The sequence below is a fragment of the Leopardus geoffroyi genome, chromosome E1 (genome assembly GCF_018350155.1).
Source record: "Leopardus geoffroyi isolate Oge1 chromosome E1, O.geoffroyi_Oge1_pat1.0, whole genome shotgun sequence".
In the NCBI taxonomy this organism is placed as follows: Eukaryota; Metazoa; Chordata; class Mammalia; order Carnivora; family Felidae; genus Leopardus; species Leopardus geoffroyi.
The window spans coordinates 4,938,008-4,965,181 of record NC_059330.1 but is presented as its reverse complement, the minus strand read 5'-3'; the positions used below and the strand labels follow the sequence as shown (position 1 = coordinate 4,965,181).

The 27,174-nt window shown below is 47.8% G+C and overlaps 1 protein-coding gene across 1 annotated transcript in view; it reads right to left on the bottom strand.

The window, feature by feature from the left end:
• Positions 1-27,174, bottom strand: part of ADPRM (ADP-ribose/CDP-alcohol diphosphatase, manganese dependent) — a 293,792-nt gene that overhangs the window by 129,788 nt on the left and 136,830 nt on the right. The window contains exon 5 of the transcript XR_006714677.1: positions 19,187-19,290. The gene's annotated coding sequence lies outside the window, so the exon portion shown is untranslated. The remainder of the gene's footprint in view (positions 1-19,186; positions 19,291-27,174) is intronic.

The following is a 27,174-nucleotide window of genomic DNA, read 5'->3' as shown; positions in this document are numbered from 1 at the left end:
TCCAGCCTCAAGGCCTTTGTGGTTGCCATTCTCTCTCCCCCAAACCCCATTCCTCCAGGTATCCTGATGACACGGTCCCTCACTTCCTTCAGATACCTTCTTGAATGACACCCAACCACCATATTAAGCAGTAGTAATACCATTTATTCCCTCCCCTGGAATGACAATGGAAGTTCTATGAGGCAGAATGCATCTACAGAGCTAAGAACAGTGCCTGGAACATGTGTAGGTGTGCTGTAGTTATTTGTGGTATGAATGATCCCTGCCCTCCGGGAGCTTACACTCCACTGGGGAGACAAACATTGAGCAACTGATGATATATAATCCATTACATTGTTGATACGTGCTGTGAAGGGTAAGGACAGAATGAATTAATGTCGTACAACTAGTATGTTTAAGGTTCTGAGGTAAGAAGGAACATGGCTACTAGACCCTAAGTTATGTGAACTGCTTAAGGGTCAGATTTATGCTTTATGTAGCTCGGGGTGGGGGTGGGCATATGATGTAGTCATGCCCAAATTAATTTGTCCTAGGAAATTTCATATTCTCAAGTATTCACTTTCTCAAATAGCTTTGCCTCTGCTTTTATCTACATATGAGGCAACCTCAGGGTAGATGGTGAAGGGCAGGGGAGATCTTGTGTGTCCAGCCCTTTGGTGGAACAGCACTTTTCATTTGCCCCAGTACAACCATGTCTCCCCCAGACTGAGGAAGGATTAGACAGGAAAGTTTCCAGCATCCTGTCTAATCTTCCCTGTCAGCTTGAAGATGCAAGTAGACACATGGGAAAGGAGAAATGGTCCCATGCCCTTTGATAGTATCAAATTTCAAGAGTAGAACGTATGGACCTTGTACAATACAGCACATAGTGAGAGCTTGATCAAGGATGGATGGATGGGTGAATGGATAGATGGATGGATGAATGGATGGATGGATGGATGGATGGGATGGATGGATGGATGGATGGGATGGATAGATAGATGAATGAGTAGATGGATAGAAAATTGGGAAAATGTCAGAGGGTCTGCCTCTTTCTTTCTCTACTTCCTGAAGTTCCTTGCCTTGCCCTGTGGAACCAGAAGGAAAATTCAGGAAGGACCCATGTTAGCCTGGGGATTAGGCTATTCCTATTCCCATACCTTGGAGTTAGAACACTAGGGAAAAGAATTTTCCACAAACACTCTCATGAACAAGTTTCATTCAGCTTCTTAGACCACAGTGGTTGGGACATCATCTTGGATAGACTTCCCTTGGAAGTCTGAGCTCGGAACTGGCTCATTATGCCACTGGTCATCACCACCACCTTGATGACATAGTGCTTATGATGCATTTACTCTATGCAGACAGGTGGATGTGTATGTAATACAGATCATCTCATTTAATTCAGTGTCACCTTCCTCCTGCCTTATAAGTATTTGTTACCTCTGTTTACAGATTAGGAAACAGAGACCCACAGAAAAAAGCAACGTGCCCAAGGTCACAGCTAAAAATTGACAGAACCAAGATTCAACCTAAAATCTGACCTTTACTCACTCTAAACCACCATATTATCGTCCCAACAAGCACCATCTCTGTGCCTGATAATGTGTGTCATGCATTAAACACATTATCTCAAGTGATTTCGTTCTCTTGTCAACTCTCAGTCACTTTTTCCAGATGAAAAAACTGAGTCTTGGGGAGGTATTTATAAATCACCTGCTCAAGGTCATCGTACACGCGAATAGCACAGGTGGACGTCACCCAGGGCTATCTGCAATGTCAAAGTTCCTCATTTTATGAAAGAAAAAGAAGAAAACAAACCCCACAAAGTGAAATGGCGAAGGTCAATATAACTAATTACTGAGATAGGCGGGGCTTGACTCAAAGTTGGCAACTTCTCAAGGGCGCCATATGCCCTCTAAGCAGTGTGCTCTGTGTCCAGTCCCCTCACCCCTGCACCTTGAGTGCGCAGCAGGTACAGAACAGCTGGGGCTGAGCCAGCTTCCCAGTGTGCAACCAACCCTTTGATCATTCTCTCCCCAAGACTGGGTGCAAGCCACGCAGACATGGAGGCAGAAAAGGGCAGGCAGAGGGGATTCTGTTCTGCTTCTGGATCATGCCTCCCCCCAACGAGGTTGCAAGACGGAAGCAACGGAAAGGCAGCATCCATCCGCACAGCACTTGACCCAGCTGTCATCTGTTGGCCTGGGGGATGGAGTGTAAAATATCTGCTGGGCGTGCACCTCATTTATCTTGTTCTCTGTGCCCCAGAGTGTGCTGTTTACTTTCTCACTGGAGGTGCAATTATTTAACGAGGTGCAGAAGCCTGGGGAAGATTGCACATTTTAATCAAAGCACCAAATGAGCGCGTCTCGATGACTTTACAAAATGTATCTGAGGCGAATTTTGCACAGCAATGTCTGAGTCTCAGGTAATTAAGTGAAAAGGAAATAAGTTCCCAAGGGGTGTAAACAAACACACCAAGTCAGTCTCATTTCGCTGTTGTGCTGAGTGGGGAAAATGGATTTCTGAGTGGACTGCAACCCAGGGTTCCTTCCTCCAATGTCAAGTTGGGCTTTGTGGGGTGGGGAGGCCAGGGGCTGAGCTGTGGGGCCATGGCGCCTCCTGAAGGTTGGAAGGAAGAATCAACCCTTGGAGAGCGCCTTGTCAAATGCCCAGAGGGCTAAACAACAAAACCACTAATATAACCGCTAAATAACAAAACCAAGAATAATAATAATAATAATAATAATAATAATAATAATAATAATAACGGTGATAGCTGACATGCATGAGTGTACGTGCTGGGTGCTATGCTTCATTCTCTTACTAAACTCTCCCAAGGACCTCAGGGAGACACTACTCTTATCCCCAGCTTAGAGGAGAGAAAACACAGGCAGAGAGAATTGTAGAAGCCAGCCCCAAGTTACACAGGCAGAGAGTGTCGTAGAGTGGCTCTCGGACACAAAACGCCCACACGCGCCACCCAGCTGAGGGTGGTGGGCCAGTCCCGGGCTCCACAGTCTCTGGGTGGCCGAAGCCTTCCCTGGGTCCCTGCTTCCAAACCTGCTGTATCTGGGACCACACCGATCCCAACGACGAACCCAATCCTTTTTCTCAGTTCCTACAAAAGCACTGACAAAGCCAACCAACAAGGCCAGGCCAAACCAAATGCAGGATGCATCTGTTACCCCGTCGTAAACGCTGGGGTCACAAAACAGAGAGCACGTCCCAGCAATATCCCGACAAACACTTATTTGACATTTTCTGCAACGGCCCGGAGACTTTTTTTAAGTGGCTTTCTTACTCTTTTCTCCTATGTGGGTCTCAGCTGTGATTTACCGCCCGAGATTTTATCTCCTCCCTTACCCCACGCTCTTCTACTCTTTTTCTCTCTCCTTCCATGTGAGGAGAAAACAAACAATTCATTGCATTGGACAGCCATGCCTTTGGGGTCTCACCTCCTGCCCTGAGCAGCATATCAAGATATTTTCCTGGACAGAGGCAATTTCCTCCTCTGAGAGGGATTCTAGAGCTAGCTGCTAAGAAAATTCATTATTCACTTGGTGACACCAATAAAGATGAGGTCGCCGCTTGCATTTTTTAAGCCCACATATATGTTTATTCGTGTAGCCTATGGCTTCTATATGATAACTCACACTGGGACCCAGGGGGGTCAAGCTTATTCATGTATTCTGTGTCCTCCCAAGCTTACCCTTCCTTGGCCTCCACCCCTAAGGTCTCGTAATGACGCACACCTTATTCTGGCTGAGGCTGAGGGCTGTCCATCCACCTGACTTCAAGCCCTGTGCCAAGACTCTCTCAGACGGTGAACACAGTAAAATCTCCTTGTGGGTAGAAGCCTCGTTTGGTTCAATTCCGTATCCCCCGAATCTAGCATAGGGTCAGCATACAGAAGGCACTCACTCACTCATTCCTTCAACAAACGTTTGTTCAGCACCTACTATGCTCCAGATTTCCTTCGTGGCTTTAAAGACGTAAGAATTAGGGGCTCCTGGGTGGCTCATTCGGTTGACCGTGCGACTCTTGATTTCAGCTCGGGTCATGATCCCAGGGTCGTGGGATTGAGCCCCGTGTCAGGCTCCACACTCAGCGTGGAACCTACTTAGAATTCTCTCTCTGTCTCTCTCTCTCGGTCTCACTATGCCTCTCTCCCCCACTCACACACACTCTCTCTCTTTCTAAAATTTAAAAAAAAAAGTTTTTTTTTCAAGATGTAAGAATTTGGCAGATGTAGACCCTGCATTCAAGAATGAATGGGTATTGGAGGTTCTTGAAACCTGGGGGATATGGGTCACACTGAAAAATACGGTGAGAGCCTTAGAGCATCTTTCCAGAAACTACACACAACTCTAGCATACAGTTCTTGGTAGACCGCAGCAATGGCCCCAGTTTTTGACTTGTTTCTGCATCATGCCCTTGGCCGTGTGGCCTGCCAAGACCTGCCCGCGCCATCTCGCTCTGAGCTATCTAGTGTGCGGACCTTGCTTTATCAGTGGGACATTAGTGGGAGTGGTGCAGGCTGATGCTTGAAATGGGCTTGCACTTGGGGGCTTCAGATCTGGTGTTTCCACTGCTTCCATGAGGAAGACAGGCCCGGGCTGGCTGTCTGGTCCAGAAGGGAAACAAGAAACGTGGGCCACAGAGCCCAGCTGCCCCAGGAAAAAGGCCAACCTAGATCAGCCAACAGCCAGGTATTTGGAGATTTAAACAAGCCTGTTCAAGATAAGCAGAACCCTTGGAAGAAACTCACCGGAGTCCAGACGCACAAGTAATAGTCACTTACGGTGGGATGCCACGGAGGTGTCGTGGACGTGTGGATCTACTATTGTTTTGTGGCAGTTGGTAAATAACTGCGAATGTGAGGGGCTCTGTGGATGGCCCAAGTGTCTGTAGATCCCAGATGGAGGACCCTTAGTCTCTTAGGGGACACAGTGTAGGACACAGGAATAACAGCCTGGAGTCTTAAGCACTACGGCGAGGTGAATCTGGCTGTTTCAGGGCCACCCAAGGGTTCCAGGAGAGTGAGTGAGTGAGGACAAAAAGCCGTGGGATCAGAGAAGACACGACCGGTCAGTCGTTTGGGTGGGACTACGAACAGGTCAGCTAAAGCTCTTCAAATATCGAGAGAGGAGCGCGGGGCACTTGGCAATTTTTGAGGATGCTGAGAGAATAAAAGATGAAGGCATGCTAAAAAAAGGGGGTAGAAAATAGTGGTATAATTGAAGTATTGCTCATGGAACAAAAAAGCACAGCTCTGACACTGGGAGAAACGTAACAACCCTACATACAGCCTGATTTGGAGGTAACATCAAATGCCTGAACGAGCGTGGGGCCCAATGGCCCTCCTGTCCTCTCGCCCAACCTCACCTGAAATACAGGGAGGAAGGCAGAGGGGGTGTTGGCAAGAGTTGGGGCTCCACGGTTCCCTGTTCAACGGAATGAAAATGAAGCCACTGCCTTTCAGATGTCACCAAGAAGATGCTCTCCAGCTCCGCGAGGGTCTTTTCAAAAGGCCCCCTCGTGGGCATAAACTGGAATCCCCAACTACAGGGCTTAGTGCCTGGGCCCCCAGCTGGGCCATCTCGGTCACCGAGAAGCTCCCAGCCATCTGGCCAGCCCCTCAGAGTTGGCCCACCTGGCTCACTCCCGCACCGCGAGGTATGGAGGTATGATGATGGGGTCGCACCGCCACCTTGTGGCCACTCCTGAGAAACCATATTCTTCACCTCTGGGATTTGCGAGCCCTCGGTGGGGATGGGGGTGTGCGTGGCCGGGGAGGGGGGGGGGGTGTGGTCTTCGCTTGTGGAAACAAATGCTAGGGACAGACAGGATTTACAGTTGCTATATGATAGATCTATTAGACTCAACATAAAGCACCTGGCCCAGAGCCTGGCGCATGAAATGCTCGGCGCATAGGAACTGCCATTAATAATACCATCATTATCATTGCCATGAATACCGTAGAAATAGTTGCGTCTCTTTAAAATTAATTGGGCCGTGGGAAAATGAAATTTTTCAAGATAATTAAGAATCCATTCCCCCTTTAATTTCATTCAATAAACACGTACTAAATGTTTAATATATGCCCGCGCTGTGCCGCGTAACTGGGACAGCGTGAAGAAGACATAAAAATGGCTGAGAGGTGGTCCCGGCTGTAACACATTCCCAGTCTGCAGGAGAGACGGGCGTGCAAACAGGCAGCTCTCGCGTGCTAAACGCAGGCACAGCCAGGGTGCTGGCTACGGAAGCGTGCAAGTAGCAATGATTCATTTAGACACCGGTGGTTTGCCTTAACTCGGAATAAAATCGCGGTCCACAGCATGATCCTGCACGGTCTGGCCGTGCAGAGGGTTGCCTCTGTCCAGGGCTCCCGGGATTCTCTCCAGAACCTGGGAGAGACTCTGACCTCGAATGGGTGACGGGTCACTCCGTGCAGTTGCAGAATAGACAGGTCGGCGAGGGACGGGAGCACTTTCTCTGGAGTCAAGGTTCAAGCTGCGTGACGCTGGGCAAGTTACTCAACCTCTCTGTGTCTTACTGCCCTCGTGGGAGCAAAGGAGGCTGTTAATAACAACACCTGCCTGGCGGGGCTGTTGTGACGATTGAATGAGTTTATACAGGGCACTTAAAACTCTCCGTGGTTTTCCTCTTTTACTCCTCACGAGACCTGGGTCCAATTCTGTGGGCTTTGGGGCACTTTTCATTGTTAACGTTTGGCCCAACCCCATTTAAAGCTTTACTCATTGAGGCGCCTGGGTGGCTCAGGTGGTTAAGCGTCTGACTGTTGATTTCAGCGCAGGTCATGATCTCATGGTTCTTGAGATCGAGCCCTGTGTTGGGCTCTGAGCTGGCAGCACAGAGCTAATCAGGATTCTCTCTCTCTCTCTCTCTCTCTCTCTCTCTCTCTCTCTCTCTCTCTCCCTCTCTCTCTCTCTCTTTCAAAATAAATAACTAAATAACTAGGAACTGGGCGGGGGAAAGAGGAGTATCTGGTCAACTCCTTCTTTCTTCCCTCCTTGAATTTTCTCCTCCATCATCCTGTGTAACTCTAAATCCTAAAGAGGGCTCTCGCTGGCCAGTGGCCTGGCCGCAAGAACAGAAGGAAAGAAGATTCCACTCGTGTCACTGACTTTTAACCCTGGATGTGGTGTGGCGGAAGGAAAGGGAATGTGCCCGAATCTTCCTCATGCTGTGGCCTCTGTGACGGGAGGATCTTGGCACAGGAGCGTTCCCAGCTACCCTGGAAAGCCTCACCCTGTCCCCTCCTGATGCCTTCCCACGGAATGTCTCTGAAAGCGAGCCGTGCTGTCCTTTGGCCTTGGTTCACATCCCACCTCCTTCTCCAGGTTACTTCCTGCCCCGCGGCCTGAGACCATGGGATCCACTCTGGCAGAGGTCACTCATCTATCACCCTACCTGTGGGGTATCAGTCCTAGATACTGTGCCTGGCACGTGTGGGTCTTCGTGGTATTTGTCGTATTTTTCCCTTCTCCAGAACAGGAAACAGATGGCATTCATATCTGTGACCACTGTCAGGCGTCCTTAAACAAAGCAATGAAGGGGACGCATGCGTCTTCCAAAAGGCACGTCAAGCGTCTTCCAGGGGGAGGAGGGACACATCCCTGCTTAGGGCCTTGGTGCTCGGAGAGACTCCTTGCCGTCTCTCTTGATAAATAGGCCTCGAAAAGTATGTTGGGGGGGGAAATTCATCTCTTTGTACCTTAATGAAGCAAAGCAAACTATGGGGGGTTATTGACACGAGACTTTTCCTGTCTCAGAGTTCCAGCTGAGGCCCCAAAGACGCAAACAGTGGGTGCCAAGTAGACCCACGCTGAGGTGCTGGGCCACACGTGCGGCCCCAGCAAAGGCACTGCTCAGATCTACTCGTGCTTCCGTCAGCCCATCAGTCTTCTCCAAGCTCTGCAGGACGAAGTCAAGGTTCACTTGTCGAGGGTGAGGGGATAAGAAGTGATGGGGTCTCTGAAGAGAGGCATTGACATTCTGGGTGAGCTGCTCTCCACACGTGGGCCAGACCAAGGAGAAAGAGCCTTCACAGCAGCCACCACCCTAAGACAGACAAAGGGCACAGGCTTTGGAAGAACTACTCAGGACACTGGATACAAGCTGGTCCTAAAGGCTGGCCAAGAGCGGGGCTCTTGGCTGAAAGAGTCTACAGTCAAGAGGCTAGTGGGGCACCCTGGGTGGCTCAGTGGGTTGAGCATCTGATTCTTGACTTCTGCTCAGGTCACGATCTTGAGGTTCATGAGATCGGACCCCATATCGGGGATGCTTGGGACTCTCTCTCTCTCCCTCTTGCATGTGCTTCTCCCTCCAAAAAATAAAAAATACGTACAAAATTTTAAAAAATTAAAAAAAAAAGAGGCTATGGCCCAATAAAGAGGGCCCATCCATTGAGGGTGACATAGAGAGCCTGTGACCAGTGAGTGGTCCAAATGGAAGCCTGGAGGAGGCAGATAGCCATGAACCTTCTCTTAAAAAAAAAAAAAAAAAAATTTACATGTTTATTTCTGAGACAGAGAGAGAGAGAGACAGAGCATGCGCAGGGGAGGGGCAGAGAAAGAAGGAGACACAGAATCCGAAGCAGGCTCCAGGCTCCGAGCTGTCAGCCCAGAGCCCCATGCAGGGCCAGAACCCACAAACCGCAAGATCGTGACCTGAGCTGAAGTCGGACGCCCAACCAACTGAGCCACCCAGGCACCCCATCGCCTCCACACTCAAGATAATGAACGTGTTCATCACCCCCTTCTGCTCTTTTGGAAGCCATCCCTCCCACCCTCCCGACTTCCCTACAGAAGGAAAGGCAATCACTGATCTGCTTTCTGTCACTATGAATTGGTTTGTCTTTTCAAGTATTTCATAGAAACGGAATCATACAGTATGCACTCTCTTTATTTTGTCTGCCTTCTTTCCCTCAGCATAATTATTTTTAGATTCATCTGTGTGGCTTGTTGCTTGTGTATATCAATTGCTCACTCCTTTTTACGGTGGAGTGTCCTCCGGTGTATGAATGGCCCACAATCTGTGTCTTCGTTCATCTATTTAGGTTGTAGGTTGCAGAAATCTAACTATCTTCTGCTCCATTATTTTTATAAATCTCCTGTTGTCAGGTGTATGGCTTTTATAATCGGGGTATAAGCAAATTTTTGTTTTTAAATGAAAAGAAAGAAAAGAAGCTCAGCCATGAGGGCTTTCTGGCTGGGGTGGTGATCTCAGCAGATAGGTTGGGTTGGGGGGAGTGCCATCAGGCACAGAAACGTGTAGACAGAAGTGATTCAAAAGCAGCCGGCTGTGGTGGCTTCACCAGCTTTAGGGGGCTGCAGTGAGGGGGGGATTGCTGAGGAACTCTACAAAGTGCCAGGGGGAGAACACCATCTGTGCACACTTAAAACATCCTGTTGCAACAGTCCCGAGAGACCTATTCTGTTCTTCCTCTCCTCCCCGCCTCTGGCTCCCATACTGGAAGCTCCTACATTGCCTGCTTGGGGGTCGGTGGAGGTGAGGCGGGAATGAGAGATGGAACGATCACAAGGCTTTCCCCCAGTGCTGATTTCTGGACCCGAAATAGGTCAAAGTGATGGAAGGAAAGTCTGGCGTTTATGTATTAGCCTAGACTGGGTTTTCTATGACCTGAAACTAACCAAATAACTTTTTCTTGTCCTTACTGCTGTCTAGGAGTGACCAGAAAGCTATGGCACTGACCCGAAGTGTTATTCAGGGGCAGAGAGCAGGTAAAAACGGAAAGACGAGAGAAAGAGGGAAGCTGTTTCCTGCTTGAGTCTAGCTCATTCAATAAACTGGTCGCCAAATTCTGATTGAACGGCACCAGGAGGCCACAATTTCTTCCAGGACGATCAACATGTGGGCATACACACACATGCTCAGACCCTTAAAGGCAAACTCGCTTTGCTGGAAGCCATCTCTTGAGACCCTCAGGGACTCAACAAAAGGCCATGGGCAAAGCTTCTTTGAATCCACTCTTATGACTGTGCATTCTGTGGAAGTTCAAGACTGCAGAACGTGGGAAAGGGTTCAGGTCATCCCCCACTGCTGACTTCCAAAGCTGGAATGGGCAAAGGGGATGCAAGGAACAGTCTTAGACTGGACTCGATTATGCACAAAATAGACCCTTGGTCTATGGTAGAATGGAAGATCCATACTCAATCATCATCCCCATCTGGTGAGTCCCTGTTGATGCACATGACAATCAGAACTACATTTGTGGAGCTTTTTTTCTTTTTAATTTTTTTAATGTTTATTTTTGAGACAGAGAGAGACAGAGTATGAGCAGGGGAGGGGCAGAGAGAGGGGGAGACACAGAATCCGAAGCAGGCTCCGGGTTCTGAGCTGTCGGCACAGAGCCCAACATGGGGCTTGAACCCACGAACTGTGAGATCGTGACCTGAGCTGAAGTCGGACGCTCAGCCGACTGAGCCACCCAGGCGCCCCTACATTTGTTGAGTCTTGTCAACAATCTTTGCAACAGCCCTGTGAGGTGTCCCATTTTACACATAGGGAAGCTGGTGCTCAGAAATGTTAAATTACGTGCCCGAGGTCCCACAGACAGAAACCAACAGGGATGGAATCAAACCCAGGAGTGTCTGACTCCAAATCCCAGAACCTTTCCACCATATAACACTTGCCACCGCGAGCTGTCATGGAGTGAGATGGGGAGTGTGGTTAGTTTCAAATTTTGAAATGCTGTCTCTTCTGAAATGCCAGATGGTCGTCACCAAGAGGAAAGGCCAGCAGCCTGTCTTCCACGATGTCTCATAAACAGGTGTTACTTACCTTGGGGAATTTACCACCAACCTGAGTCTGATCTCTGATCCTGGGATACAACAATCTGAAGAGGGATTCATCGCTCAGTAGAGACACTCAAACCTAGCACAGAACACTGATGTATAAAACCCAAATGTCAATTCCTTCATTCCTGGTAAGAAATTATTGACATTGAAGACCTAAAAACTTCAATTCTGTGGACTTAGTTCATCCTCACCTCACAGGTAAACTCCCAAAGGAGCCAAATCACAACCTGAAAGTTTCTGGAGAGCCTGGAATCAGAACAAGAGGAATTTAATAATCTGCTGCTTAAGGCATCCAGCTGAGATAGCCGGACGTTTCCATTTCACAAGAGGGCTGGCCCTGCCAATGGGACCAGGGATATTTAAAGTGTGTGGGCTCCACTGTCGGCCCGCGTGGAACCAGCACTCTTCCAGACCCCCTCTTTGTAGGCTGGACCCTGCCATCATCTGGTGCTTTCATTTCTTTTCACTTTCAGTGAGAACCAGTCCTTCCGTTGATGGATACATCCTTTCTTTATGGTAATGCATTCATCTGGTGACCATGGAGGCTTGCCCACCTGGGAACTGTGCCTCTCCTTCAGCTGACTTTGCATATCTTTTCTGGGATCCACCGTGTTAGCCCACAGCTTCACTCCCAAAGGGCAGTCTTACTTCCTTCATTTCCAAATCTGGAAAGGCGGGTGTCTGCTCTACTCAAGAAAGGATCACGGAGGGACAGGTGGGTACCGTCTCTGTCCATGAAGGATTTTCCATTCCGGAATGTTAGGCTCTTAAGACACAGAGCTCGTTTGAATTAAAGCACATATAACCATTGGGTGCAAAGGACCCACAAAGGAAGGATGAGTCTGAACTCCCAAATGCTTCATAAGGGTTTGGGTCTATGCGAGGGGCTTCCAATTGGCATGGCAATCCCATGAAGTAGCATTTAGTGCTCCCGTGTTACAGATGAGAGAATGGAAACTGACACAACTTTTCCTAGTTTCAGGAAAGCTGGGATTTCCACACCGGCCTGTCTGAATCTGAGATTCCACCCAGAACTCAAGAGTCCAAAAAAAAAGTGCAAATGTGTGTGGTGATGTTTTGTGAGCTGCCATTGAGGCTACATGGGTAACTGTGTCTAAAACCGGAAAAGGAAAGGAAGGTTTGAAAGGGACCACACTTCCCAATTAGCAGACTGCTTTTTCAGTTAAAACAAGAGTAACTTTCTAGAATGTTTTTGTCCAGAGTCTCTGATATCTGAACTGGTGGCATTTCCATAAGGGCATCCTTTAAATCCAGCCAGGTTGAGTCTTCTTACTATAAACTGGCATAGCACCTCCTTCGCTTAACTCCATCCTGAATGACTAGGGTGATGAGGTCAAAAGCTTCCAAGTTCCTCCAAACGTGAAAGAAAAAACTGTCCCCATGAGAAGCCCATGACTATAGTTATAGCCAGGCACAGAGGTTACCCACACTTGTAGACAGCAAATCCTTCAAGGAAATAATAAGCCGCTCAAAGGGACAGGGACAAAGCTTGTTCTAGGTGAGGGCCAGGAAGCAGTCCATTGGGAATTCTCCAATACCCCCCATCCCTCAGGCCCTGAAGATCTGTCCTGACAGCTCTGGCATGGTGGCCCCAAACATATCCCACACTTGGCTCTCTGACCCTTGTCATTTTAGGTTGCAAGAAAAGAAAGACGGAAAGAAACGCTGGGGGAGTTGACACTCCCAGAGATAAAAAGACCCAATAAATGGTGGCGAGAGGGGCAGGGGGGAGAAGCAAGAGAAGCTTATGGGTTGCCATCACGGCACAATGCTTCTTTCAGATGCCTGGCACCAGGTGACTTCTGCAGCCAAGACTCACTGAGAGCTCCCTCTCTTAGAAGAATTCCTAGGATATTCAGTTTGTGTTTCCGGGCCATGATAGGGAAGGAAAGAAGAAGGGAAAGAGAAGAAAACAGGTGTGGATCAAGTTTTTGAAAAAAACATTTGATTTCATTTAATCCCCCAAACAATACTATTATCATCTGCATTCTCTGGAGACTGCGGGGAACAGGAGTGAAATATGTACCCAAGTCCTAGATATCGAAAGATGGAGCTCGGCCCCAGATGACTGGAAAGTCCATTTCCTTCCACTGGACTTAGGTCTTAAGTCCATTTAGGTCTTAAGGTACCAAACGGAGAAGGGAAACTTCCAAGTTTACTGATTTAACCCTGAATTTTCCTAAGCCACATGAATGTTTAAAGAATGCTGTACGTCAATATTTTGTCCACTCTCCCTCTCTTTGGTCAAGCTACATGAGGTGGGCAGAATGATGGGCCCCCCAGTGATGTCCGTGCCCTAATCCCTAGAACCTGTGAATTGTTAGGGTTACATGGAAAAGGGGAGTTAAGGTGACAGATGGAATTGAGGTTGCTAGCCAGCCGGCCTTAAGATGAGGACAGTAGCCCGACTTATCCAGGTGGCCCAATGTAATCAGCAGAGGACTAAGAGTGACAGCTGGACAGAGTCAGAAAAAGAGGTGTGAGAGCAGAGTGGGAGCGGAAAGCGACTGTGCTGCTGGTCTGAAGATGGAGGAGGGGGCCATGTGACAAAGAATGTGGACAGGGAGAGATAATGGAAAAGGACAAGGAAGTGGACTTCCCTCTGGAACCACCAGAAGGAATGCAATCCAGCTGACCTCTTGATTTCACGGCAGTGAGACCAAGGTTGGACTTCCCACCTACAGAACTGCAAGGAAAAAATGTATACTGTTTTAGGCCACTAAGTCTGTGTTAATTTTTTTCCCAGCAGCAACAGAAAATCAATATGGCGCATGAAAACCAATATGGCGCATTATGCAACGAGGTGCTAGCTTTCGTGGTGCAGGAGAGCAGTGGAAGGCCATGAATCTTACAAGCAGAAAGAGGCTCAAATCCCTGCCTGACCATGTCCACCTGAGATAGCCTGATTCGTTCATCTCACCCACAGCAGGATGACCTTGCCAAAGCAAATGAAAATGGCCAAGTCTTCTGGCTAAAGTTCCACCTTAGTTAGGATGGTTTAGTTGCATGGACCTATCCCTGCCCACTGAGGCTAGGTTAAAAAGGAAGGCTATTTAGAAGCAGAGGTAGGCTTGCAGAACCAGAAAAATCAGTAGATCTTTCTCTGTCTCTGTCTCTGTCTCTGCCCCAGCCCTCTCCACTTTTCCATGCATCATATTTATTCTCTTTTGGCAGGCATATCTTTGCTTCATCCTCTGTTTGCGGGAGGCTTCAGCACGGCCATCCCAAGAGTGTGGCCTCTGTCCCAGTGACCTTCCAAACTTCCAGCTCGGTGCTCCCCACAGCCAAGTGATTCAGTCTTCCCATCCCTGCTCCATATGGTCAGGGCAGCAGGGAAAATGATAAGCTCAGCTCTAATCTGGTGTTTACTCCTGACTCTATCAGTCATGGTCGGCGTGGAGGGGGCTGGGAGTAAGCACATTCACTACAAAGGCCTGCCACATCTGGGGCTGCGGGTTGGGCAGCATCTTTAAGAAGGCATCGGGGATCGGGGAGGAGATGATTGGCATCTTCAGGACATTTACGCACTCTAGGGATGGCCTTATCTTTAGAAGCAGAAATGTGGCACTTCTGCTGGCTGAACCCCCATTTGCCTGTGTGACAACATTTTCCGTTCCTCCATTCAGTGATTGACGTTCTCTTTTTAAACATGTTAATGTATTCAGCCAAGTTACATTCAGATGTTGCTGGTCTGGGAACCGTTCTGTATATTTCTGGTGACTTTGCAACCAGCACAGTTTAACTCTCAAAGGCAAACAATGGCTGCCCTGATTCTTGACATAAGGGGCCACCTCACTGTGGCCCCCAAGTTCTGATGATTACAATAATCAATCATTAAGTATGAATCACTTGCAGATCAGGAAAATGAGGTTTAGAGAGTTAAGATGATTTATGCAAGACCCCCCTAGCGTTGCAGAATGCTTTGATCTAAAAAGAAGAAAATAAACCCAACAGTTATTTTCACTTATTGCAAAGTAATGCCAGTCAATCTATATTTGCTATTTCAAATCTTCGTGCTAGCCCTTCTAGGGAGAGTCCCTCAGTTTTAGGAGCATCTGACTTGAAAGTCCAGGCCTGTCCCTGAGAGTCCCACCCATACCCTTAAATCCTTTTTTTAATGTTTATTTATTTATTTTGAGAGAGAAGAGAGACAGAGAGAGTGCTCTGTCAGCACAGAGCCCAACGCGGGGCTTGATTCCATGAACCATGAGATCATGACCTGAGCTGAAACCGAGTTAGATGCTTAATGTACTGAGCTATGCAGGTGCCCCTTTGTCCCTAAATTCTTTTTTTTTAATGTTTATTTATTTTTGAGAGAGAGAGAGAGACAGAGCCTGAGTGGGGGAGGGACAGAGAGAGAGGGAGACAGAATTGGAAGCAGGCTCCAGGCTCTGAGCTGTCAGCACAGAGCCAGATGCGGGGCTTGAACTCACAGCCTAAGAGATCATGACCTGAGCCGAAGTCGGAAGCTCAACCGACTAAGCCACCCAGGCACCCGGTCTGTTCCTAAATTCTTAAGGAGTGAGTGCATTAGATGAGATCCTCCCGGGGGCATCCTTCAAAGCTCACCTGAGACACCAGCTCCTGTGCAAAACCTTTCCCGGCTATCCCTGCAGACTTAACTCTTCCTTCTCCAGAGTCCCACCAGCCACCAGTTCATTCGCAGACATTTACCGGTCCCGTCCACGTGCCGGACCTCGCACTGGTGATGGAAAATATGGCTGGATGACTGGATGCAGTGGACGTGGCCCCTGCCTCAGAGCTGACGTGCGGTAGGGGAGGGAGGCTGTAGGATGTGGTTCATGCACCTGCAGGGGGGCAGAGGCTGAGCCCAGAAGGTCAGACAGCTGGCCTCCTGAGAAGCCAGCGGTCGCCGTGAGGCCTGAAGCAAGGACACGGCACTAGCAGGTGGGGAGGCGACCGGGGGGCATTCCAGGAAGGAGCGTGGCGGGGTGGGGACACAAGAGAGGAAGGCACACACCCAAGAACTGGAAGTGTTCTGGAGTGATTGGAGCAGGGGGAGCAAAGGGGAATGAGGCCAGAAGAAGGCTGCGAGCCTTTGGGCTGGCCCAGGAGTTGGGGCTGCGTCCTAAAGTCAAGGGGAGTTTGGGGGTGGGGAGCATTAACATGACAATGTCACGGTGTGACCTAAAACCATTTGGCTGGAGGAGCAGAAATGGGTTCAAGGCAGCTTGAGAGGGTGATGCACTTTCCAGACAACAGGCCCAAAATGGCATCGCTTAGGCTAAGGCCACGTCGCCAAACCGAGGCTTGACCCAGAAATGGAACCTCAAAGCAGTCAATCAGCAGTCACCAGGTCCGCACGACTGCGGTGATGTGCCCGGTAGGCCCCGACTGTCCCCTAAAAGGAGTGACCCTGCAGTTAACAGCCCATGGTTTGCTTTCTCTGTTTCTCCAAAATCAGGCCAGACGACAGCCACCTTACAGCCCTCAGGTTATAGATTAGAGTCCTAGCCCTACAGAGAGTCACCAAGGGCTCCTGGTTAGTTCCCATCCCTGGAGAAAGAATTCAACAGAGCCAGCTAGGGTCAGAGCGTTCACCCCTAACCCCGGCTGGGGGCCAGGTACGCAAAGTGCAGGATCTCATGATACAAATGAGGGTTCCAGGAGATGGGGCAGGCAGGTGACTCCTGGGCTCAGCAGACCTCGAATGGCAGCTATTATAGACCTAATTGGATCCGAAACTTTTATCATCACAGATCGCCACGTCTGCCCTGCAGAGGTGTGACCGTGATGCTGGAGACACCAAAAAGTTACCCCATCCACGTAAGAGAAGGTGAGGACTGATTGAGGCTGGTGACTGTGGGACTGGGGAAATGCTTGGGAGATAACGAAAGAGTAGGAGTAACAAAACTTGACTTACAGGACATGAGGTACAAGGGAGAGGCATGCCAGGTGATTGTCAGGTTCACGGTGGACAGTAATGCCATTTATAAAACGCGGCGGACATCGGGACAGACGCAGGTTGGGGTGGGCGCAGCTCAGAGAACACTGAATTCTGTTTGGGACATGTTGAGTTTGAGATACCCAACTGGGGATGGCCACCAGCTGTTGGATGAATGGGTCCAAAAGAGACGGCTGTCCTTAAGCAACTGGCAGAGAGGCGGTAATTAGAACAACAGAAGCAAAAGCGATGGTCTGGGGAGAGCGCGGAGCATGAGGAGGGAAAGGCGCTTAGAGCAGGTGCTGGGGTCTCCAGCTTCTAATTGTCTGGGGGGGAGGAAAAGAAACACACAGAGCAGACTGAGAAGGAGCAGCCAAGAGACACGAGGGGAACCAGTGAGATCATGCTACGTGGGTGTTTCCCGAAGAATGGAAATGTAAGAGACCAGGAGAAATGACCCAAAAGTGTCCATTAAAACAGCTTGTTTCGTGCATCATATTTCTCGTTAGTGTGTCTGTTTCCCTGCTAGACGGAAGTTCCCTTAGTAAAGAGGGCTTAAAAATTTTTTAAGTTTTTTATTTTTGACAGAAAGAGAGAGAGCAAGCACAAGTTGGGGAGAGGCAGAGAGAGGGGGAGACACAGAATCCGAAGCAGGCTCCAGGCTCCGAGCTGTCAGCACAGAGCCCGACGTGGGGCTCGAACCCACAGACCGCGAGATCATGACCTGAGCCGAAGTTGGACGCTTAACCGACTGAGCCACCCAGGCACCCCAAGAGGGTTTTATGCCTTTAGTCCAGCAGTTAAGCCAGATGCGTGGCACAAGAGTAAAGCCTTAGTAACTATTTTTTGAATGAATGAATGAATGAATGAATGAATGAATGAATGAATGAAAGAAAATATGTCTTAGGCATTCAAAGATATTTAAAATCGCTTCTGGATTAGAGAGAAAACATATCGTGAGTCTTCAGTAATTTGCAATTAACAGACAGGGTTGCCAACAGGATCTTCGAAAAGAAATGCAGTGTTATTGCCGCCCTTTCCATGGATGAAGGATGGCCTGAAGGGACCGTCCAGCTATAATAATAATCACTTCGATGGCCACTGTCTCAAGAGCAGCTTGGATGCTTGAAAACAATTTAATCTATCTGCTTTTAGCATTCAAATTGTATTTGCATAATTAAACCTAATAATCTCCAAAGCCAAGGTCATCTCCAGTGTAATCCTTGCTTGAATCATCCAGACTCTGCCATTAATGGGATGTTCTTCTATTTATGAAGTTCAAGTATAGCCACATGTATCAATAGACACAGCCGGAAATCGATGCTCGACCCAAGCTGGCTCAAACCAAGGAGACAGATGGGAAACTCTGAAAATCACTTTTCTTTTTGTTCGTTGGAAATGCAAACAGCCATTAATGCATAACGTGGGTAATGCCCTTCCCTGAGTAGATGGCTATCGTCAGAAAGAATACCTGAGTTATTTAGCCATGGGCACATCAGAGGTACAGAGGACTCAAAAGAAAAAAGAAAAGAGAAAAGAAAAGGAAAGGAAAGGAAAGGAAAGGAAAGGAAAGGAAAGGAAAGGAAAGGAGAGGAGAGGAGAGGAGAGGAGAGGGAAGGAGAGGAAAGGGAGAAGAAAAGAAAAGAAAAGAAAAGAAAAGAAAAGAAAAGAAAAGAAAAGAAAAGAAAAAAGAAAAGACAAGACCCTGACAATGACGTGCCATGTCAGGAGGCCCCACTGGACCGGATATTAAACCTTACTGGACGCATGATGGGGAGATCCAGGTGAGGGAACCCACAGCAGAGCAATGGGCAGGCCGTGGGCTGGAGGGCTTTGGGTGGTAGATAACCCCCAGTCTTACAGAAGCGTTTCTGTGTTTTACTATCGGCGATGTCTACACCACCAGCTCTGGGAAGGAGCTCAGCCTTTCGGAATCCCACCTACTTCACAGATGGAGAAACTGAGGCTTAATGAGGGAAAGCGTGGACAAAGGACAAAGGCTCGTAAGCCAGTGGCAAGAGAACTGGCATTAGAACTCTAGTCCCTTTATTCTCAGACCCAACATGGATACACTGTCACCACCCCTAAATTTCCCCCACAACTGTCACGAGACCCCAGATACTTGTCACTGGTGGGTATACCAGACCGGAACCTGTTCAGCGACTGTACCATTATAACAACGTCCATATGGCTGGAAAGAGGTGTTTTCCATCATGGAAAACCCAACTGGAATCTTTTGTTATAGAATTATGCATCCTCACGAAGACCATTTTAAGGATCTCCCAACAGAGACGCTTGGGATCCTTGGGATATTCTGAAATGTCCTCCCAGGGTGAACCCCACCGCGTGTGATCTGTTTCATGAAAAGGAGGACCCACCTCAGTGACTCCTCGATGCGCCTGATATTCTAGCTATGAGACGCGATCATTACCTGAGTGTCCATACAGCCTGGGCAACAATTCAAGCTGACGTCACCAAGCAGTTCTGAGAACGCTCACCTTGTAAGATGTAGTTTTCATATTTGGTGACAATGGCCTGAAAAAGAAGCACATAATGATTCCCTGTGCAGAGGAGGCCCCTGCCAGTTATGTTTTAATTAATAACCCAACTATAATAGTGACGCCGTGGGTGGCAATTCAGCTTCTACACTGCCATTTAATTATTGCTCCCTCAGCCACCAGGCTTGGGGAACACTTGAGGAGCAATTTAAGGAATTTGTTCTAGACTATACCCAGCTACAACATGATCCCAATTCCCTGTGTTTCTGACCTTGTGTCCCTGAAATGTTGAGGCAGGAATGGGTTGGTGGGGGGGGGGGGGGCGGGTGGTCAGGAATGAAGCAGTGAGTCCTGGGAAACCATCATGATTTGGGTGTAGTAGGATGACACAGAATTGGTCCAGGCGGGGACGGGCTACGGCGGTAAGGCTGGTGTGCCAAGCACAGTGTTCACCCAATGGATGGTTAACTGATCCTCAGCTCCAGAAATTTTGGGAGCGAGGATGGAAAGGGTGAATAATCTGCATGGATCACGGGGGGCTTCGGCTCAGGTCGTGATCTCCCGGTTTGTGAGTTGACATCGGGCTGTGAGTTGACAGTATGGAGCCTGCTTGGGATTCTCTGTCTCTCCCTCTCTCCCCCCCTCCCCTGCTTGCACGTGCACTCTCTCTCTCTCAAAATAAATAAATAAACTTAAAAAATAATAATAATAAAAATAAGAAATGGGATGGGATTAGACCCTTGCGTTTGTGACCTTGTAAATATACATATATGCATAGGTGACCAACGCGTGTTTAGAAAATGCTAATCGTTCCGTACTTTTTTTTTTTTTTTTTTTTTACCGTTTTGTAGCCATGTGTTCTTTCATTTAACAGTATATCGTGAACCTCTCTGTACCAGTGTTTGTTTGGTGTTTTGTCACTCTGTGATGCATGGTCTTGAAACGCATTTCATTAATTTTCTATCGTGGGACATTTGTTCCAAATTGTCGCTATGGGCTGAACATCTGTCTTCTGCCACTGACCCACCACGCAGTTGCGACCACATACTAACATTCCCATAGATACAAGGGTTTATTGTACGTTCTGTTCTGTTCTCTCTCTCAAGCTATTTGTACATCAATCCCGTATTGTTTTACTTATTGTAACTTTGTTATCCATCTCTACCCCTTCAAACCCCTGATTCTTATTTTATTTTTTTAAGTTTATTTATTTATTTTGAGAGTGAGAGAGAGAGAATGAGCAGGGGAGGGGCAGAGAGAGAGAGAGAGAGAGAGAGAGAGAGAAACCCAAGCAGGCTCCACGCTGTCAGCTCAGCGCCCGATGTGGGGCTCAGACTCACGAATGGGGAGATCGTGACCTGAGCCCATTATCAAGAGGTGGATGCTTAACTGACTGAGCCGCCTGGGTGCCACCCCTTGATTGTGATTGTAAAATTTCTGGGCTGATCTTGTGCATTTTCTATTCCAGATGCATTTATTCCCCCTCAGTTTAAAAGATCCTGTGAGTTCATATTGAAATCACTCTGTATTTATAGATTAATTTGTGTCGAATCAACCTATTAACGGTATGAGATTTCCCACCAGGAACACAATGAGCCTTTACAATATGCCTCTGTATATACACGTCTTCCTTTTTGTCCTTCTAGACAACTATAGAACTTTTCTTCATATCGAAAGTCTGACATTTTCTAATCAGCCACTCCTAGTATATAACAGCACTTTTGAGTTTTTGAATGCTGCTCTTTGGTCCTGTTTTTTGTTTGTTTGTTTGTTTTTTGTTTTTTGTTTTTTTTACTGGAGTGTTTGTCCTTTTTTTATTGGTTCAATTATTAATTAAGCTTTCTCAGGTTTCAAAGAGATAGTCACCGTTGGCGATGAGGTAAGTAGGTTGGAAACACAGGAACGGCCAAAGAGTTAGATCTTAGGGGACGGAAAGAAATTGACCCAGAATTCTAACTTCAAGGTCACTCAAATGACTTTGCGTCATTTCAACACTCCAAGTGTCCTTCCCCCAGCCGTAGGTTCTGATCATTGCAGTCCCACACACCGCTATTGTGATCCAGTCTCTCTCTGACGTGACCAGCTTTTCTCTGCCTCGGGCATTTGCTAACGCAGAGCCAGCTCTTCCCTGTGTTTTTTCTTCTGCCCTCACTATCAACCACTAAGTTTTTCTATGTGTTTTGGATCCATACTCTCAGAGAGAGAGAGAGAGAGAGAGAGAGAGAGAGAGCTAAGTGCTTTTGTTTAATCAGAAGTGTCCCTGTCGATGGGGCGCCTGGGTGGCTCAGTCAGTTAAGCATCTGACCCTTGATTTTGGCTCAGGTCATGATCTCACAGTTTGTTGGATGGAGCCTGGCTTCGGGCTCTGCACTGACAGAGAGGAACCTGCTTTGGATTTTCTCTCTCTCCCTCTCTCTCTCTGCCTCTCTCTCTCTCTCTCTCTCACACACACACACACACACAATAAATAAATAAACAGCAACAAAAAAGGGTATTTCCTTCCAAAGGCAAGAATAAAACCTTTATTTAATAAGGTTACTTTCTACCTACGGAACGATCAGCTATTTGGGAATGAGAAGTAGACCAGTGACCTCTAACAGGAAGAGACAAATTCTTGCTATTGTCTTTACTCAAATTCCTGAGAACTACATCCCCTGTGGTAGCCCGATTACACAACTATTTCAAGAAAATGTGATACATACTTTAAATCACACGATGTGATGGCCACCTGCTTCCCCGACACAGGTGAACATCTGGCCTGCTGTTTCATTGTCCATAAAATGGTATATTTCTCTATTCCTCTCTCAGAGGGGTTTCGAAGATCAAACAAGCAAATACTGCCTTAACCTGCATTTGCCAGTGAGGTAGCCACATGTGTCCAGTGGCTCTTTAAATCCAAATTAATTAAAATTAAACAAAATCGAAAGACTTAGTTCTTTGGTCCCATTAGTCAAACGACTCATGACCACACGCTGCCGGTGGCCGTTGCACTGGCCAGCACATACAGAGGACATCTCGTCCTCACTGTCGAAAGTTTTACGACAGCCCCGTTCTCAGTGATAAAGCCTGGTGCAAATAATAAGTTATATTAAGATCACCATTACTGGATGGTGGAATTTTCATACTGGTGCGAATAATAACAAGTTATATTAAGACCACCATTACTGGATGGTGGAATTTTCATACTGGTGCGAATAATAACAAGTTATATTAAGATCACCATTACTGGATGGTGGAACTTTCATACACACATGAGGGAGCCACTCATTCCCCCAGCCACACGCCACCAAGCATTTGGGGTATGGGACCGCCTCGGCGCTCGTATTCCGCCACCGCATCGAAGGCGGTCACGAGAGCGACAAACACAGAATTTGCAAAAATAGAACCAAGGGTCAAATAATCATAGGTGCCCTGCCTTCAGCAAACGTCACTGTCTGGACCACAGATAGGTAGCTTCCTGAACCTTCTAATTACAGTGGCCAAAAGAAAAACAAAAAAAGAGAGAGAGAGTATTGTTTTCCCACAGAATTACAAGTCGAGATCAGCCATTTTATAAAAAAAAAAAAGGCGTGTTATCTACTGGATTCTAATATCCTTTGCTCGTGTTCTGCGAGACCAGGACTCAAAAGTGTGAGCAGCAGAGAGTGGGGATCTGCCACAGGACATCTGCTGCGGCTGGAACCCCGCTCGGGGGTGCCTGGCAGACTCTGGTGCAATACAAGGCAAGGTCAGTCATGAATAACACTCAGCCCCCAAGGACTTAAAGCAGCAGCTGAAAATAACAACACCAAGGCTCATACTAAATGCTTTATATACCTTCCTCTTGCCCAAAATACCAACGCAATGCATATTCGGCTCATTCTGATTTTACAGAGGTGAGACTAGGCTCAGAGAGGTTAAATCATTTGCCTGAGGTCACTTAATAAACAAGTATCAGAGTCAAAGGTAGAACTTAAGTATGCCTGACCCCAGAGCCCATGCTCCTAAGTGCCCGTGTCCCCTGTCCCCGATCAGGATGGCCCCAGACGGAAGGAGGAATTTCTTTTGTTCCTTTGTGGAGAGAATGTTTGGGCTCTGGTCCGACCCCCCACCCCCATGCTTCCCACACTTGGCCCCGTCCTAAACTGCAAGGGCCTCACCCACTGGGTGGATACCCCCACCTCCAACTGCCTCTCCTATTCCCCATAAACGACTCCACAGAAGCTCTGGAAGCCAGCTCAAGGCTGCTTGGATAGGGAATTGGGATGCCAAGTACCGAGAGTATGATCTAGGAGCAGGGGGCATGGACCCTTGACCCCACAGATGTCTTCCTCTTTGGGGAGGGGCACGACTGGAAGAGTCAGAGGGGGATCCTCCAAAGAATCATTACTCAAAGTGGGGTCTCAGGATCAGCATCACCAACATCCCCGGGAAGCTGTTAGAAATGCAAATTCTGGGCCCCGCTGCAGACCCGCATCAGAATCGACGAGGACAGGACCCAGCAATATAGCTTGACATCTTCTCGAGCTCTGTGCATTTCACAGATGCACACACATGCACATGTATGCACACGCAGATGTGTGCATGTATAAATACAAACATTATATGTGTGTATATATATCTGTGCCTCTAAATATACATATAAAATGCCGTGCAGATTTATACAGCACTATATGAAGCATGTTACTTACCACCTCGTAGATTCCTAATTAGGGTGTGTGAATATATATTTGGTCTTTGTTCACCGTTTCTGGCACACAGCTCCTAAAGCTCTTGAAAAGTCTGGTGTGGTAAGAGTGACTGTTGTTTGCCAGTGGGACGGACGATGCTTAAGAGCCCCCAGGAAGCTTCAGGATGGAAGAGGGCCTGGCGGGTGAGTTCAATCACTGATGCCTGATGATTTAACCAATCATACCCACGTAATGGAACCTCCTAGAATCCCCGAAACAAAAAGGTTCAAAGAGCTTCTGGGTTGGTGAACACACTGAGGTTTGGGGAGAGGAGTGCACCCGGAGAGGGCGTGGGAGTTCTGTGCACCCTGACCCACATGCCTACATTTCGTCCTGTGTATCTCTTCCATCCAGCTCTCCCTAAATTGCATCCTTTTTAATTTTTTTAGTGTTTATTTATTTTGGAGAGAGAGAGAGAGAGACAGACAGAGTGTGAGTAGGGGAGAAGCGGAGAGAGAGGGTGACACAGAAGCCGAAGCAGGCTCCAGGCTCTGAGCTGTCAGCACAGAGGCTGACGCGGGGCTCGAACCCATGAACTGCGAGATCATGACTTGAACTGAGGCCAGACGCTTAACCGACTGAGCTACCCAGGCACCTCAACTGCATCCTTTATAATAAACTGGTAAATGAAAGTAAAGTGTTTCTGTGAGTTCTGTGACCTGTTCTAACAAATTTTGAACCCAAGGAGGGTGCCATGAGAACCCACCATTTATAACTGGTTGGGCAGAGGTATGAGAGGCTCAGATGCCTACGACCGGCATCTAACGTGGGGACCGTCTAGTGAGACCCAACTCTTAAATCTATGGAATCTGACACTAACTTCGGGTTAGTCCTCAGGGTCAGGATTGAATTGAATTGCTAGACACCCAGTTGGGTAGATTGGTTATTGGTGTTGGAAATCAGCTCAGGGGGTAACTCAAAAGTTAAGTTTAATCTGCACGATCCCAGGGGTAATTTATACACTTGCCCTGAATCCCACGGTTAATTCAGAAGTATTTTGAGCTAAGTTACCAGGCGCTATAGTGATAGCTAAGGAACTTGCAAGCATGGGCTGAAGTTGTCGGCAGTGTTGTTATGTAATATCTTTCCTCTGCTTCTCTAAGGTTATTCTTTAGGTGGGGGAATTTGTGGAAACTGACGGGTGAGCTGAATTTCACAGCTGAGTTGGTACAGGGAGGATAAGACAAAGCACCTACAAGCCGATCACTAAGCTGCATTAATTCTGCTGACGCATCTCCTGGAGCCTGGGGCAGGTGGGGCGGGGGAGGGGCGGGGAGGGAGGGGAAACGTTGAGAGTTTGGACCACGAGATTATAAACCACACCTACAGCAGAAACACAGCTAATAGCAGAAATCATAAGGAGGGCTTTGAGTTTCCACAGCATTCTAGAATAAGCTTACCTGGATCTCAAGAAGCAAGGAGACCCAAGGACATGTTAGGACTTTGAAAGGCACTAGCCATCTTCATGTTTGGACACTTCTGATCTTACATCGTATTAAACTATGCCCACATGGAACATAATTCATATATAATGATGTGAGTGTCGAGTTGTGTTTTAGTAGACTCAATGATTTAATGCTACCTTGGCAAAGACTTAATTAATCTTTTCTTTCTATGTTTGGGAGACGCTGTTTTAAACCCCAACAATTTCTGTGAACCTCGTGGGGTCCTCACACGGGGTTGGGGCGGGGGGTGGGAGGGAGGCCCCGGACATGCGTCTAAAATGCTAAATCCAGCCGTCCACCTGGATGGGAAGAGACAGTGTGCAAAAGTTGACAGCTTGGTAAACGCAGGGGTCAGATGCCAAGGTTGCATCCTCTGTAATGTTAGGGTCGGGGAAAACAGCACATCATAGCTGTGCAATTTCATCCTTATTCTTAGGACAGGGGTCCGGGATGCTACAAACACTGGCTGAAACTGTGTCATCCGTTTTGAGAATCTCACCAGGGAGGACAGCTTGAGTCCAACAGGCCCACCGAGAAATTAGTGCAAAAGGACACCTGAATGTCAATGAAAGCCAGCAACTGGCTTTTGCAGGACAGGATGGGGACTTTATGGACTAAACAGGAAACGTCCATCCTTTGGGGGCGTAATCCATTGCACCAGTCCCCTCAAAGACCTTGGTGAGAGGATTCTCAGCAAAACAAATGACCTCATTAATTAAATGGGTTAATACTCTCCCCATGCTTTCCTTAATTGCTATTCTGACTTTCAGGAGAAGCATTTTCAAGGCAAATTGAGCACCCACAGTCCCCTGGAGCCAATGTCATCACGATAAGCCCTGTATGCTTTGCAAGCCATTACCAAGGTAACTGTAGGATGCGTGTGCCCCCACCTCCTAAGGGTCCGTGTGGGAAGCCAATTTCTAAGGGCCCCACCCAACTGGCTTCGTCTTCCAGCCCAGCCAGAAAGCCAAGAAATCCCTTCATCATCATCTTCTCCCTACAGAAGACATTTTCTTCTAACTTGAAGACATGCTCTGTTTCCATTGTATTCATGGAGCACATGGCGTTTCAATACCTTTGATTCTCTTGAAAGCACAAGAGAGGAAGCAGTAAACACAACAGTCCAAGATCTTGCCCCCGCGGGGCTTATATTGCGTTTGGTGAGTTTCTTCCACCATCTTGATTGAGTGTTGTTTGTTTGTATGAGAAAGGGGTCCCTTTTCTGTCCTATGCTGCCCAGTGAGCCTGAGGACAGGGACCTTTTTCTCATTCAAATTTATTTTTCCGATGCCCAGGACAATAACCGGTGCATAGAAGTTGCATCAGTTAGGACGTGAAGCGGAGTATAAGTAACAGGGACCTCTCCCCTCCGCTCCCCAACACCCTGGTTTAGATCAGATGATGATTCCTTTTTTTTTCCCATGATTTAGTCCACAAGTAGGAAGTGCCAGCTGTCGTAGAGATCCCACAATGACATCAATGTCTAAGCTCCTTTTGTACCTGTTCCAATCCCTTCGCTGCTCCAAGAGCTCTTTCTTGCCATCCTCAAGACTTCCTTGCTGCCCCCAGATGGCCACTGCAGCAATGACAGTCTCGCTCATGGTCCAGACAGTCGGAAAGAGGAAGGTGATGGGCAGAGGAGCCAAGCGTGCCCATCCTTGGAGAAGATCTCCTGGAAGGCCTGTGCTGTGTCTTTACCACATCTCATTACCCCGAACTATGTCTCAGGGAGACCCCTTGCTTTAAGCGTGTGGTAATTTTAAAATA